This window comes from Manacus candei, unplaced genomic scaffold (assembly GCF_025592945.1).
Source record: "Manacus candei isolate 608988 ecotype Guabito, Panama unplaced genomic scaffold, ASM2559294v1 h1tg000033l, whole genome shotgun sequence".
Lineage (NCBI taxonomy): Eukaryota > Metazoa > Chordata > Aves > Passeriformes > Pipridae > Manacus > Manacus candei.
Window position 1 is genome coordinate 12,031,620 of NW_026138081.1, and position 14,997 is coordinate 12,046,616.

Genomic DNA, 14,997 nt, shown 5'->3' on the forward strand with positions numbered 1-14,997 from the left:
GCATAGCTACTTTTAACCTTCCCGTTCAGTGGGAAGGCATAGGAAGAGTCAGTAAGGACAAAAGAATGCCTTAAAATAAAAATATATAGTTTTAGATTAATTTGTAATGTCTTTTAGTTTTAAAAAACTAGAGTCAAATCAAATAAAGTAATTTTGAAATAAAGCTGTTATATTCTGATTTGAATCAAAGTTCTAGTTACAATTTCCAACAAAGTAAAAATTATTCCTTTTTGTAGTCTTTTTTTTTTTTTAAGGAACAAAAAAGTGAACTTTTTTTTTAACTCTTCATGAAGGAGAGCACTAATTTGCATCCAATTACTTAACCCACCAAAGGCATGAGTTCCTAATGAGTATGTTATATGATCACCAATTTAACCATCTTTTCTTTGGCAGAGACAAAGTTCTCTGGGTATGGTCCAGGAGACAGGAGTCAGAGAATGACCTATTCCATTGAATTTGCTTAATCAATCCTGAGCAGTTTCTGATGTGTTTTCCATTCATCAACATGTCCAAATGTTTTCCCTAACAAAAAAATCAAAAATAAAAATGTGATGAAAGCCAAACATATAAACCACACTAATGCAACACACATCAATATTTTGGTGGCCATCCCTAGAAGGTCTATGTAACTCCCCATTACTATATACTTTGTACAATGAAGTCTAATGTGTGGGGGTTTGTACCTTTCTCTAACTTTCTATTTTTCAGAAAGATGTTCAGTGCTTCCTGATGATCCAAACTTTAATCCTGAAGAAAATGAGTAGTTGTTTGACTGATGACAATTTCAAAACCATGGATCTTGTTCTCCTCACCACTTGCCGGTGGCAAGGAGACCAGGTGCACCTTCCCAGGACCTCTCTGTCAGCAGGTGGCAAAATGAGATTTTTCTCATTTTCTTTCTTTCTCTATTTTTTTTCCCCTAGATTTTCTGTATGAGGTACCAATTTAGTAAAACTGATAAATATTCACAAAAAAGAAAAAAATTAATTTTAGTCATGCAAGAGAGAATTGATTTGTGTATTTCTACTTCTGGACTTGAAATCTGTGAATGATTTTTTTTCCATTATTTCTTTTTCTTTTCAAGCTGTAAATGCTCATGAGAAAAAAGATTGCCTTTCTCTCCATGTCTGGAGATTTCTTAGCTAGAGACCCGGATGGAGCTCTCTGAGCTAAAATGGATCTAGATGCAATTTGCAAGTTAGTCCCAAATATTTCTACCTTCCAGTAGCAGACAGCTATCAAGCATGAATTTTCGGGAGGAAGGCTATAGACAGTGCATTCCCCTGTAGCACTACTTGTCATAGCAAAGACCAACCTGATGGTGTGATGCAGCAGCAATTGGCACAGCAATGCACTCTTCCCAACCCCCTTTACTTTAGCAGAGGTTTTCCCAGCCCTCTCTGTAGCTTCCTTTCCTTTTCATCTTCTCCCTAAGAATGCCTCTGCTGAATCATTCCCTGGTACCTTGCTGACTCATTCCTTAAGGCATGTCACACAATACTGATCCTACTCATCGCTATTGAAACTTTTCTCATAAAGTCATCATCATCACCATCAATTACCACTTTTTTGCCCTTCTCTCTCTCACTAACTTGCCTCTCTGCTCAGTTAGTCCAGCAATACAATCCCTAGTTTTCACTCTCTCTCACAGACCACTAGCACTTCCTGCTGTGATCTGTAGTTGGGACAGCAACCTCATTCATGGAAGAATTCCCCTGTACTTTGACATGAGACTTTTCCCTGCAAATCCTGAGCAGAGACTTTTGCTCCTGCTGGTCAACAACTTATCCAAATGAAGTACTTTCCAAGCAAGAATTGCTGTGACACTCAGTAATTTTCACTGTCTTTTCTTCTGCTTAGAAATTTGTTTACTGGGGAGTAGTGACAGTCCAGTTCCCCCAAGTGGAGCTGCCTGAACAGTGTTTTCCCTTTGCTTGTCTTCCTATGGTAGAAAGCTTTGGAGGCTTTACCACTACTTTAAAATATTTTGGCAATGTGTGAAAATGAAGGGAAGAGCAGTAAAAATGCAGAGGCCAGCCTTGCAGTGTGGGAGGTGGCTTAGCAGTGTAACTGCAATACCGTTATCAGTGTCCGTTCTCCCCTCGGACACTTTGGCCCTTGGTGACACAAAGCACTTTACAAATAATGGTAAATTAAGTAAATTAACTTTCATAGCCTTGGCCCAAGCTGGACAAGATTTCTCCCCACAGTACATTTGGAAAAACTGAGACATCCAGCAACAAAATAACTTTGCTGAGCAATCCTGTGGTAAATCAAAGGAAAAAAAATTTAAAACTTCACTCTCCACCTCATGATCCAGTCATGAGCTATTATCTTCCCTTACTAAAAGAAAATAAATACATTATCCTGGATGATACCTCTACTAGTCTCCAGATTTTGTTTTACTGTCCACTTTGCCTCCTAAGCCTCACCAAAACCAAAGATTCTCAATGGACATTTTGAGAAAACAGTGCGGGACGGGAATGGAGCAGTGTGGCATTAAGTTTTATCACCCCCTAAACTGTAATACTTTCCTTTGCGTGCTCTGTTTCTTATTCACACGGCTATAAAATTTGCCACATCCGGGCAAGAACATCCCTCCAGTCAATCAGGCAGTGTTTACGAACTGGAAAAGGCGTTCTCCCGCTCCTCACCATAGGGGTGAGACAGAAACATTAACAAGTTGCTTGTGGTTTTCTCTTTCCAGGTTGGGCGTTCAGGCCTCTCTTAACACTGCAAGAGAGGACCTAACAATTTAGGGACATTTTATACCTCTGAAGATTTGCAATCAACAAATTGTCTGGAATGTGTTTGATTTTACCACCCACCTCCCCTCCACAGTGTCCCACCACAGCGCCTCTTGCTAGGGCCATCTTGATGTTTGTGGTCTCACAGATTCCTTGCTCAAGCCAAACATGTTTCTTGTAATGCTGGTTCTCAGTCCAGCTTGCTTTATATCATAGATGTAAAAACGTTTCTTTCATAAAAAAAAATGTAAAAATTTTAAAAAAAGACAAAACATATAACCAACCTATAAACAGAACATAAAAGCTGTTTAATGGAGTGCATAATGAGGCAGGGAGGAAACAGACTCACACCGATTTTCCCTGACATTTCACGTATTAAATTAAAAGCTTCTTAAGAAAAAGTCTGAATTTTTTTTTTCCAGTTAATTTAAGTTCTGTAATGAATAACAAAAACACTATTGTCCGCAGCAAGCTGAAGCTGCATGACAGGCAAGTATCAAGAAGAAATAAGGCCTGAGTACAAAGACCCCCAGGAAAATGTCCCTCTCTGGGACATTTTTTCGAACACCCTTCAGGCCTGTCTGGAGTCACTTCAGAAGAGATTCTGAAGGAAAACCAGGTCACAGAAAACCATATATTTGAAAGCAAATGAGAAAGTGAGACATCAGGCCAGGTAACCAAGCTTTGAGACTTCTGCCACAACCTTGGGCAAGCTGCTCAAACCCCCAACTACTTGATCTTGTCTTCTGCACAATAGGAGTAGCAGTGTTGACCATTACTAACCCACCTACTGAGGTTACTGGAAAGATTAATTAATCTCTCAGGCTCTATTGAAGGCAGTGCTCACTCTAAGAGTTTATCTGGAAGTCCTCATGGCAGTAGTTGGGAAAAACTATAAAGCACACTGTGTAGCTGGAAACTCGGGAGTAAAGTCTGCTTGAAAGGATTCTTTTCACACAGACACAAGTTCTCCTCCAAACCACTCACAGAGGAAACTAAAGCATATAACAGTGATGGGAACATCAGCTTAAGTAACTCTTAACTGTATTGTGATGGCTCACACAATTGTAAGAAAACATCTGCATTCTCCAAAAACTATCCAGTGCAGTAATACTGCTCTTCTGGTTTGCCATGTACAAGTGACTCAAATGAGTCCTTCTGACTAAATAATGTCAGCACACTGTGAAGCAGTGAATTTTGTGGAAAAATAAAGCAAATAATTGTCCTGGAAAACTTCTCTGACTTTCTCAAAGACATGTTCCTGCACTTCTGGAGACCTCGATGGCCCAGCAGTGGAGAGCACACAGGCCGTGGCACTGCTCCTTCACATCATGTGTGCCATCATGCAGGTGGGCAGTGATGCTGCCCCCAGCCTGGACCCCACAAGCTGCACTGAGTGGGGAAAATGTAGGGACTGATGTTCCGGGGGTCTCTCACAGTAAACCCACCAGGCAATGTGCCCACCCATGGGAGCATGGGTTTCACTGTCAAACCCCATGTGCACTGCTGTTGCCATCATGTCCCACAGGTTGTCAAGGGCCTGCCAGCTGTGGCAGAGAGGCATGGCATGCCACAGCATGGCACGGCGCGGGAGCTGCAGTGCTCAGCTATGTGACCAGGTCACCACTTTGTTTGGATTCACATAACTTCATGAACTTATTAGGAGGTGGGGGAAAGGAGACATTGTTTTGCTTTGGCTGTGAGATCTTGGATGATTCGCTTCCAGGCCTCCATCCCAGTGATCCCAGCAATGAGGACAGATTGAGGGAAGATTAAGTCAATGCCTGAGGAAATTTACAGTTGGAGCCTGGAAGAGAAGGTTGTCTCTGCCTGAGAGAAAAACGAAAAGTGATAGTAATGCAAATCAGAATATGTATACATGTATGCATATATATACACCCATACACAAACACTTTTTTTTCATTTATGTGTAGTTATGTCTGTGCCCATTTATTTCTGTATTTCTCTATTTTAAGTTCCAGGTAGACAGGGGCAATTGAAGAGTTTTCCTCCCACGCACACCCCGCTAGCAATAATGGGGGAATAGCACCACTGTAATTAAAGATCAAGATTTACAGTTATGTCTAAGTGCTTCAAAAATCCACGTGCTTATTCAGACTTTCGTAAAAATTGCTTGCCTTGAGGGCTCCTGGGGAAGAGCTCCAGCACGGCCTCCTCTGTCTGAATAAGCAGGCACACCCCAGACAATGCAGCAGCAGTGTTGCACTCTTCTCACAGAGTGCACTCTTCTTCACCACTGTGGCTCATACCTCCTCTTTGGTCCTTTCCACCATCTCACTCATTTAGGATTCAGGTCGTGTTTGACCCTCTCCACTACCCCTTTTTTAAAAAAAGAAATCTCTGCTTTAAGAGTTTTTGAGTTATAAACTGAACCATCAGACAAGGGCTGCCTTGTAAATCCTGTAAGGCAAAGGGGAAAGCTGCCTTTCACAGCTGGATCAGGCTGGGTGAAGGCTGGCTTATGTGCAGTGGATACTGCTTCTCAGGAATCTGTATGAATCACCATTGCAGGCTCTCCACAGTACTCTGTCTCCCCTCTTCTCTGTCCTGTAGTGGGGTAGACTCAGTCCATCACCCTTGGGCAGCAAATCTCAGGTTTGCCCATGCTGAGGAGAGTCTGGGGATCCAGTGTCAAAACAGTGAGCCCACTCTGGGACTTTCCTTCTCTGCAACAGAGGCCCCACGTGGCAGACTAAGTCTGTTCTGAGTATTACACCATGGGAAACAAATTCAGATGTCTCTCCACCCAGTGATTTTGAGACTTTCTTTTTATGTTCTTTAAAATCAGATATCTGCCTGTGTGATCCAGGGACTCCTGTAGAGGTTTTGCTTTAAAAGTAACAATTCTGATCCCGTAGATAACATTTCAAAATCTGCTAAAACATACATGCTGACTCAGATTTTAAATGGTTAGTATCCAGAAGAAAGTCATTAATCAGAGAGCTATTATTTTAGAGCAATACAACAGTGACTTGTGCCCTTATCCATTCCTGGACAAGGGGAAGGACTGTCATATTTTAAAAAAGGCTAATTGTTTATCTCCAAGAAAACAGCCAGGCATCAAAAAGCAAAGGTTCACAGGAGGTAGGACAACCAAAAAATGCCATAGTTTGGGGGAACAGGAAAAATCAGACACCAGGCCAACCTACCATGTCACCTTTCTTAGAGTGATTGTAATAAACTTCAAATGATATTTTAGGGAATACAGAAAAAATGAGTGGAATGCAGACAAGAATAAACAAATGAAAAACGTTTAACCTGAAGCACAGAGATCTGGCAAGCCCTTCTCATTTTCACTAAAAAGAAAATCCCCAGATAAACATGGTGGTGGTGCCACCACAAGTCTCCCTTTTTACTCCTGTGCCCCAGAAGGCTCTCTTTGTAATCACAGTGGTTTTATCTTTCCTCTTGTCTTGTTGTTTTCTGGGGGTGATTTTAAATGAATTTAGTATAACAGCAGGCATACAGTACACATCTCATTTTAATCACTACTGTAAACAAGGCCACGGATTAAAAAAAGGAGCCTTATTCTCTGTTCTTTTTGGGGGGAACTAAACCAGATATTTCATTGAATTAGTATTAAATTAGAGTGAAGCAGTGAATTAAAATTAAATTGATAGGGTTGAACTTAATCAACTGGATGATAAAAATAGAAATATTAAAAATGCTGTGGAAGGAAGGGAAAATCTTTCTTTTTCTATTACATGTTCGTTTGACGAGTGCAACCCTTGTTCTTTCGTTAATATTAGAATCCTCTCTTCTTTTGTGCCATAAACTTGTGTGTCCCAAGAGGCATTTTCCAAGCTGTATTTCCCATCCATTTCAGAGGCATATGAGATGCTCACTCTGCTGCTAGGGATGTGTTAAGTGCATCCGGAAGTTTATAGTTAAACAGGTACCATTTCTAAAGCACAGTACTAGACTTTGTGCCAAGAGACAGGCTTATTACCTTTATTATTTGCTATTATCAGCTTCCTTGCAATGGTATATACATATAAATATGCTGTAGCATTTCCAAATGCCTTTTGGGGAGCTGGATTGTATTCATGGTTGCTTAGGAGATAAAGGCTGCTTGGATGGTTAAGGTGAAAGACAGTTCAGGGCTGCTGCCATTCTCCTTTAAGCAGCTGGACTGAATGCTGAGGCACTGGAAGCACACAGGGAAGGTGGTATCTTGAAATAAATCAGATGAAAAAATCCATTTTGGAACAATAGGTGTCTTCTCAGGAATGCCTTTGACCTGACACAGAACTGAACCTCTAACCACCAAATTGAGAGATTTAGTCAGGGCTAAAGGTGAAGCTGAGGCACTTGAGACCTGCATGGTTTGGGAAATTATCTAATTAGGACTTTTCAGCAGTGACATCACAAGGAGTTCCTGATTCCACAGCTGGTTTGTAACTGGCAAGGTTTTTGTGAAGGCTCAAGAGGTCTGAAAGGTCAGCTGGTCCCTGAAAGCTAGTCTGTTCTCTTCTCTATTGTGTCCAGTGCCCCCTGCTTTGGGTCCCCTAAGATGCCAGTAGCAACTAAAACAAACCACAAAAATAGTTTATTTATCTTTTTTTTGCACTGCTAGGAAGAAACATTTCCAGATTATGGCAATTGTCAATTGTAGGAGAGGAAGTTCAAACATAATCAAAACCACTGATCCATCCCAAACTCCCTAGGCCACAGCTGTTGGCTGAATGGGGTTGCTCCTGGCCTCACAGGCAAGAAGCTGGCTGGTGTCACAGCACTGACCAGGGTCCCCTCTGTGGTGGCCTGGAGGTGCCTGCAGCTGGTGGAGAGGTTATTAGCCCTGCTGTGCTTTACAGGAATGAGTAAGGACAAATGAATGATAAATGCCATGTGACTCTCCCGTTTAAGCCCTAAGTATCATACCAGATAGCAACCTCCTTAGCATTGTAATGCCCATCCATCCTTCTCTGCTGACTAGATGGAAGGCCTTAGTGGCAACTGACCTTTCAAAGCCTCTCTCCTGCATCTCTCTCACACAGACCCATACAACCATTGTAGGGCTGTAGGTCTCTGTATCATAGTATCTCATTTTCAACATGGACTTTTCCAGTCTCTTCTAAACGAAACACTCTTCTGCAGTTAACTGTTTCTTGCTCTGTGTCTCAGACTCCTAAACCCTCTTTCCTGAAGTGCTCATTGTCACTCAACCTGAAGATTTACAAAGCATGGGGCCATTAGGAGACTGCAAAGAAAAGGTATATGACAACTCATCATGGGTTGAGTTATAATTACAACAATCTGTAGTTGGAAAAGCCACCTGAATTGTTATTTGGAGGCCTGAAGAGCTGAGGGACCATGAACAACCAAGAAGACAACACTGTCAGCGAGTCCTTAAGCCTAAAATCTTTGGACAGTAGATGTAGGCTGGTATTAAAAACCTCATTTGCCCTCTCTTGTCTTCTCATTTGGTCTGGTCCCTGTACTTTATATCCTCCCTTCACCTCTCTTTTTAAGTGCCTTTGCTGCATTAGAGGCAAATGTTTAGTAAATGTTTAGTAAATGTTTCTTTGTATGTTCTGCAGAGAAGGACTACTTTGTTCTTTCTCTACCTTAACAGGCCCTGGGATCTCTGGGTAGCATACTGCCTGCTCCCCATGACTAACACACTTTGGAAGGAACAGCACACCATCTCAAATGACTTTTTCCACTGTGGAAATGACTGGATCTGTAACCCTGTAACTTGAAAACAGGTAGCTTGAATATCCTTCTGAGGCCAGACCCAGTGTTCAGAAAAGCAGGTTTTTATTAAGGGTGCAAATTTCTCTCTGAAATTCAGCCAAATGAGAGAAGCATCATCCAAGACTGTGGCTTTCATGTGCAATGAAGCATAGCACAGAGACCTCCAACATGCCCCAGTCCCTGGCATTGACCACAGATACACAATGCATCATGGGACCAAGACAGGGAAGCAAATCAGTGCCATTGCAGTGTTGCTCCAGGTCAGCATGGCCATGCTACTTCCACATTCAGCACTCATTTGTGCAGATCCAGCTTCTGCCTCTCCATGTGCAAAAACATGCTCTTGGTCCTGTTACTCAGACACCATGCATAAGAATGATGTGATAAAATGTTAGTGACTATCAGTTTTGGGAATAAAAACAAACCAACCAACCCTGTTTTCTCTAATCCATCCCCAGCACACATGCCTATTTGAAGACCAATCTTCCTTGGTCATATGTGTGAAAGGTTGGGCCCAGCAAAGCTTCTCACCTCAGTGGAGGCAAGAGTTGCCTCTCAGTTGTTGCCTTTTCTTGAGAGGGCATTCTGGAGGTCTGTCTTTCTAATTTGTCTTGCTTATGAAAGAACACTGTTTCTCTATTGCTCCTTGTAATTGGGGTGCGATGGTTCTATAGATAAGAAAAGAAATGATTTATCAAAACGAGGTCCCAAGGCACAAATGGCAGTAGGAAGACATTGTCTTCTGATTTTGGGTCGTCTTAGTACGTGGGAACTTGGTATCAATTTCACACAGATTGTCATCATAACCAACAATTTCAAACCCTGACGAGGAGAGCTTGGAGAATGGGCCCTGAGGTGAGGGCACAATATGAAGGTGGGTATGATCTTTCCCTGCTGGTTTTCCTTTGTGAATGGGATTTTGGCTTCTGAGGACATAAGAGAGGAATTCTTGGCCAACAATAAAGAATGAGTACACCAACAATCTGCTCAAATTCTGCAAGATCAAAATTTCAGATTTTAAATGGCAAAGGCAAAACAAAACCATGAAGGTAAACAAAGAAAAAGAAAACAAAGAAGCAGAAGGGCACGTTTTCCAAAAACATCCTTGTATTGCAGTAGCACTAAGCTTCTTTGTTGGTAGAGCTTTCTGGGCTTTTTTTTTCCTGTGTTAGCTCTGGCTGCTCTGCTGCTGGGGAGACCCATAACACTGAGATATATAAGATGGCCATGGGCAGAACTGCTAATATTTACCCAGATGAGGATTTTTCTTACATGTTGACTTCCAAGATATTTCACAAGTATAGTGAATAGGGGGAAGCAGGAAGCATCTTCCATAATTTTGAGCATCAACCATCAATCTTGTTTTTCTCCACCCTTGAGCAAAGAGATTTCCCAGCTGCCACCAGGCCAACTTTACATATTTATGTGTATGGGGGTAGGCTGAAGGCAAAGGAATATCTTTCACCACAGGTGGATTTAATTCAGTTCATGCCCAGTTTTGAAGGAGCTGAGCATCCTTCATTTCCAACTGGAAGCATTGCCCAGACAGCAATACAGGGCCCATACTGTATGAGATAATACTACTCTATGTCTAGTACCACTGTTTGATCTGATGATTGAGCACTGCCTAGCGGTGTGCAATACAGATCACGGATGTAGAAAAAGCTACAAATGAAGCCCTAAGAGTGAATATGGGAGCTAACAAACTGATTCTGTCTTCAGGCTCAGAAATCTTTCTATAAGCGCTATTAGGGAGGCTGTTGAAACTCTCGATGGATTTTTTTTTTTAAAGGATGCTCTTTGGAAACAAATTCTCAGTAGCTTTTGCAGACAAGACAAGGGTGGGTTTCCAAGTGGTCTCTGGGTTACACACTCAAGCAAGAAAAAAGTGTTGTTGAAGAGAATTAATAGAATGGCACCTCACTCTCTAGCTTTTTAGAAGGATCCTAGCTTTTTAGAAGGATTCACTGCATCTCCTAGGGTGAAAAGAAGAAAGAAATAAGGTTGAAACCCATCACCCTCATTCACATGCCTGGTGCACTGTATGCTTTATGTTTCAGGTGAAATTTACAGCCCCTTGGGTAGGGACCCCATTTTCCCCGGCCAGAGCAAGAATGTGCCTGCCATTGTGTGACTGGGGAAAGCAGGGAAAACTGCATGCCCAAGGACGAGCCCCTTCTTTTCCAAAAGAAACTTCTCTGTGGCAGCTCAGATAACAGTTGCAGAGGAGATGTGTACACACATGCATGTGCCTGTGTATACAAGTATATGCTCAGATAAACACCCTCATCAGAGCAGTCACACTCATCACACCATATACTTAATTCCTGAAGCAAATTTTAGTTAGCTTAGATGACTTAGTGAAATGCTTTGAGCAGGGATGTTTCATTCCAGCAAGATTCATACTGTCAGATTATGTCCTTGCTTCATGCCCTAAGATGTATAATCGCATTTCTATTCCTGCATGCTGTACCCCTATTACCTGGAGGGTTCTCATCCAGCATCTCCTTCCTCAAAGATCAACTAAGTGGTGATATGCTCTTCACAGCACTAAGTACTAATCATGCTAGGTCAGAAAGAGAAAAAGGTTGGAGAAAACTGGTTAGCATCTCCCTTTCATTTCCCTTCCTTTCTCTCCTTTCTGCTGTTCTTCCCCCCAAAATTGTCAGTCCTTCATTTTCCAACCCAAAAGCAATCAAGCTGAAGCAAGATAGCAGGATGTAGAGAGTGATCTGAGACAACCCCTTTTATATCAATTTCAGTTTCTGCTGGGTGTTCCTATGACATTTCAAAAGACTGCAATCCTAATGAAAACCACACAAGCTCCTGAAATTAAATTAACTGCTTTTGCAAAAATGCAGAAGCAGGGGAATGGGAGCAGGAAGGGGGTGGAGGGAGAGGGAGGGTTGTTGAGAAGAAAGAAAAAAGAAAAGGGAAAGAAAAGAAAAAGGGAAAATTAAAGAAAATTCCCTTTCAGATTGTATTGATGCATGTAAGGACCGTATCACTAATCAAGACTTATTCTGTCATATAAACTAACACACTTGTAGTTATTGCAGAGCAGAAAAGCTTAAAAGATTTTCAACTTGACTATTTTTGCCTTAAGAAACCAAAGTAAAATAAATCAGACAGTTTTTTTTTTCTTTTTTTTTTCTTTTTTTTTTTGGTGTATAACATCAGTCTTGGACTTTTTTCATATCTCTTTTTATATTATTTATTATTTTTTCATTCATGGATTAGCATGTTAAAAAGCCTTCTCTCTTCTTAATGATAAGGTTTCCTAACCAGTACTTTTTCTGAATGTTACCGACTTAGACCATGACTTTTTCCTGTGTATCTATACAGAGCTGAACACAAAAGAACTCCAAATCTTACTGTGCAACTGATTATCCTAATGTAAATTGAAGTAAAATAAACTACTTACAGTTCTAAAGGGAAGTAGTTCAGGGGTCCCAAAATCTAGAGGTGAAAAATAATTATACAGGGAGCATGGAAAAAGACTGTAGAATCCCTAGCCAACCCCTGGTGGAAAGAGGATATGCTGCTTAGATCCCAGAAGAAAGGTTGTTTGCAAGGCATTATTGTTGAATCCCAAATTGTGAGGAGCATATCCATCATAAAAATAGATACATAGCTAAGCCTTTGCCGGTCAGAGTTCAAGCAGCATCCGGACCATGCTCTTAGTCATATAGTTTAGTGTTAGGTGGTCCTGAGAAGAGCAGGCAGCTGGACTTGATGATCCTTATGGGTCTCTTCCAACTTGAGATATTCTATAATTCTTTGATTGTAACATTTCTTGGCTTATTTTTAAAATAAATGTTCTCCAGTAATGTTCTTGAGTCACAGGGCATGTGTCAAATGAACAAAGCAGCAAGGTCCACTTGTCACCAGATTCTTTTTATCAGAGCTGGTAGGATATCCCCATGAGCCCAGAAATAGGGTAAGTTTGGTGCTACCCATTTCAGTAGCCCAGTTGGCCAGATGTCAACCCATCAGTTGAAGTTGGGCTTGGCAGCCACTGAACCACATGGGTAAGCACCTTCCTTAATGCAAGCAAGTGTATTCACCCTTCCATGTCCCCAGAAGTTCAAAAATTTCATTCCTGAGTCTTGTTACTTGATCTCCTGCTAAACTAGTGGGAACATATTCTTGGAACTGGAAGTTTGGTGCTCAAGCCTTTTCAGTATGTCAAGAAATAGCTAGAACCAAGCTTGTCTGGTTTTGATCCTGTCCAGGGGAGAGAAATCAGAACCAAAACTGTAATCAACACTTGGCTTTCCTTACTCTCTACTAGGTATGCCTTTGTATGACCAGTCCCAAAGTAACCTTTTGATTTTTCCATAATTTGCCAAGGATCACATTTTGAGCCCTCACCAGATTTTCCATTCTCCTTCAAGTGCTCACCCCCTAGGTCCCTATTGGAGAAAGCTCAAACATTGGTGGAGTACAGGTCACCATGGAACCCCAAGGAGGTTTGGATACAGATAATTATTTCAGACACAGAATGTGCTCAGTAAATCCACTGTTGTCAGTGGATTTGCTTAGAGTACAGGACCATGGCCTGGCCCTCTCTGAGTCACCTTGTGGTTCCGATAACCATTGACAAATAAATTGGAAAAAGCCCCATCATGTTGTTGTTTTCGAACTAACTTGGAGAAAACAAAAGATGTTAACTACAGGATGACTGGAGAACTCTAGCAGGATTTTGCTTGCATTTCTCATAGTTTCTAGTGCATACAACAGGCAATAACCTCACATTCTTGGTTGTCATGGGCTCCATAGATTGTGAAATCCTCCAGAGTTTCAACATGAGAATGTGGCAACCACTACCAGTACACAGCTCAGACTCCTGGGTCTGAACCATAAAGTCAAGAAAGCTGAAAGTTGGAATTGCCCCTAATTGTATGGGAATCATCATATCCATTTTCATATAGTCAGAGTTATCCTCTCAAATGCCAAGACAAACAGGGAAAGCAAAGTCATAAAACAGATTCAAAAGTACACAAAGTTCACCAGAAAAAACTTCAGACTATGGACCTCACCCAGAACCCAAGATGCAGAAGCCATTTCTAGATGTGTTTTCAAGAGATTTTTTTAGAACAAATAAGTTGAAAGAAAACATGTCACCTTGAGGATGAAACTTCAAAACAGTCATTTTCTCTCTTGCCATCTCTCTCTCCTTCTGTCTTCACCAATATCCTCAGGCAGCTGGAAGAACCACCAGGGTGATCTCAGTGGTAAACAACGTCCAACATGTTTTTCCCTGCTTTTGATAATGAGTTGGTTTCATCAAAGCTTGGCCCATTTGAGGAGGCTCATGGGGAGTTCAGACCCACAAGGCTTCCTCCTTTGCAATGTGCTTTCAAAAGTTTCCAGGACAATGACATCATGAGAAAAATGCCTGTCTCCTGTTGCCTAGACAAGTTTTGGGAGAGGTGTGCCTCTTTCTACTGCTCTGCTTCATTTCAAGTAGGGAACTTAGACACAGTAGGCTTAATTTTTCAGAAAACAACAGCAGCAGCTCAGTTGTCCAGAGGTGCAATTGCACCTTCAAGGCCCTTCAAGAAGTGGCCTGATTTGCAGCCATCTCAGCTCACAGCATTCCGCTACAATGCATGCATATTTACAAACCTGATGATGTAAGTGGGAGGTCTTGGATGCTGAGAACTTCTGTTGATCTGACCTGTGGCTCTGTGAGCTACACCTTAGCTAGGCAGTGACTCAGTCCACAGGAGCTATTGCCACTGCCTAGAGTGGCTCGTGAGCTCCTGGCCATACAGTTCCTCCATGGATGCCTCCACTGGAACCAGGTATTACTTCCCTGTTACTCATCCAGGTTGCACTGCTACTGAGACTGCAGCTCATGTACAGCTCTCCAATGTGGAGTTAAACTACATGGCTCAAATACCAATGGCTGCCCAGCTGGTGCAGTCTGGGGTTTGCCTGGGATGAGAAGGAGGCATAAGAAGGAGGATGAGTGTCATTGGGTAACTCACACTTGGCTACACAACGCTGCAGCTCATTCAATTTCACACTGGTCCTCCCAGCTGTAAAAGAGGAGCTCAAGGCTTCATAGACCTAAGTTCCCGCCCCATAGATGTGGGCTGAAGCTAAACCTGGCATTTCTGTTGATGAAGAGTGGAGCTGGGGAGGATATGCTTTGGAGTGCAGGGCTGGCTGATTCTGCTGCCATGGGATGGGAGAAGCGAGGGGTTAGGCACAAACGGCTGGTGCTGGGATCAACATCGCTCCTACAATAAACACACAGTGGAGCTCCTTCTGCAAGCGAAAGCAACAGTATTTTTGGCTCTACAAATCTGTAGCATAGGCAAAATTTGTGGCAGCCACAGTAAATTGCAGGCAGCTGCCAGCTTTGTCTAAGCCCAGAGTTCACCCTGTGCACAACCTCCCACACATTCCTAGCACTAGACATGGACAGGACTCTAGCTCAGGTGAAAGTCCTAGAAATGACACTTCTAACCTGATGAAAGCAGATGTCACAGCAATGGATATCAGTGGGGTTTATTTATAT